General features: G+C 38.6%; 1 protein-coding gene across 1 annotated transcript in view; it reads left to right on the top strand.

The window, feature by feature from the left end:
* The first annotated feature begins 385 nt into the window (after positions 1–385).
* Positions 386–1,242, top strand: part of LOC109544778 (vacuolar protein sorting-associated protein 51 homolog) — a 6,069-nt gene continuing 5,212 nt past the window's right edge. The window contains exon 1 of the mRNA XM_019915110.2: positions 386–891. The gene's annotated coding sequence lies outside the window, so the exon portion shown is untranslated. The remainder of the gene's footprint in view (positions 892–1,242) is intronic.

Here is a 1,242-nt window from a genome sequence, read left to right as displayed (position 1 = left end):
CCCCCCCCTGACTTTAAAGCTGGATCCGCCCCTGAAATCGAGGCTCAGACACCGACGTCAGTTTTTGTCTATATGGTATATGGTATAGAAATGGCAGTTTCCATTTACAAGCGTCCAATTTGGCCCACCCTGTACAAATTAATCATTATTTTTTATTTCATATTATCATCTCTGGTTAAACTCGGTTATTTTATTCTAATTAAGTTATTTAAATATTTTGTTCAAAAGGCGATTTTTTTTTCATAAGTACCTTAGAAAACTACTTAAAAAATCGAAAAACACAAATTTAGGGACATTAATTATTAAATTACCTACCGTTTTATTTTTAAATATACCGTTTTGTTCCTATCTCTTCGACAGCTTTCAAAGTTCTTGGTCTGGCAACGCTGATGATCACAGCAAACCACAGATCACAGAGATGTTCTGTGGTCAAGACAAGTACCAAACTTTTAAACCAAGACAGTAAACAATGTAGTTTGTCCCTCGTCTTTATCTATGGTTTGTCCTTACAGCCGTTAAGCATTGATTTCAGTGTTTTTACTCGTAAAGTAGTTATTTTATGCGGCCTCGACAATCATTAATTGCTGCTGGCTGGCACTCAAGATAATGGCAACTGATGATAGCATTTCATATGTTGTTAACTTCTTAAAAAACCATGAATACCCTTTACTCAACTCTATACCATTGGAGGAGGTCTTTGCTGCTGCCAATGTGAGCTTTCTGGTGTCTTGGGCGTTCTGTTTGTGGCACAAAGACCGTTTTGAAGCGATGTTAGACAACCGTGAAGAGGACAAAGCTTTTATCGCAGAATTAATTCACTGTTATGGTTTCTGCAGTGATGTGGAAGAGGCGCAACAGTTTCTGAGTGCAGAACAAACACCAGAAGAACAGGTAAAATCAGGCTCTAGTCTGTGTGGTTAACAATGTGCTCACCGTATGAAAAGTTCGCTCAACAAATTTTCTTAATGGTGGTTTTTGGAAAATTGCGTTTTTTTACCACTTCACTCACTGTAATAGGATCCATGATGCTCCCGCTCTCTGTCAAACAGTTATTATGCCAAAGTAGTAAATTTAAATGTGGTGGAAACAAGGGCGAATCCAGTGGGGGGTCATGGGGGTCATGACCCCCCAACGATGCCAAAACGAATTATTTGGCTCGAATAGTTCTTGAGGAACTTCGAAAAAAGCAGCGTCATGTTCAAGTGGATTTTGCAACTCAAAGAAAACCACGCAAATCTAAAT

Source organism: Dendroctonus ponderosae, unplaced genomic scaffold (assembly GCF_020466585.1).
Source record: "Dendroctonus ponderosae isolate FM_Combo_2020 unplaced genomic scaffold, Dpon_F_20191213v2 Dpon_F_20191213_8, whole genome shotgun sequence".
Taxonomy (NCBI): Eukaryota; Metazoa; Arthropoda; class Insecta; order Coleoptera; family Curculionidae; genus Dendroctonus; species Dendroctonus ponderosae.
Note: the sequence above shows the minus strand (reverse complement) of the source record. Positions and strands in the feature narration are given on the sequence as shown.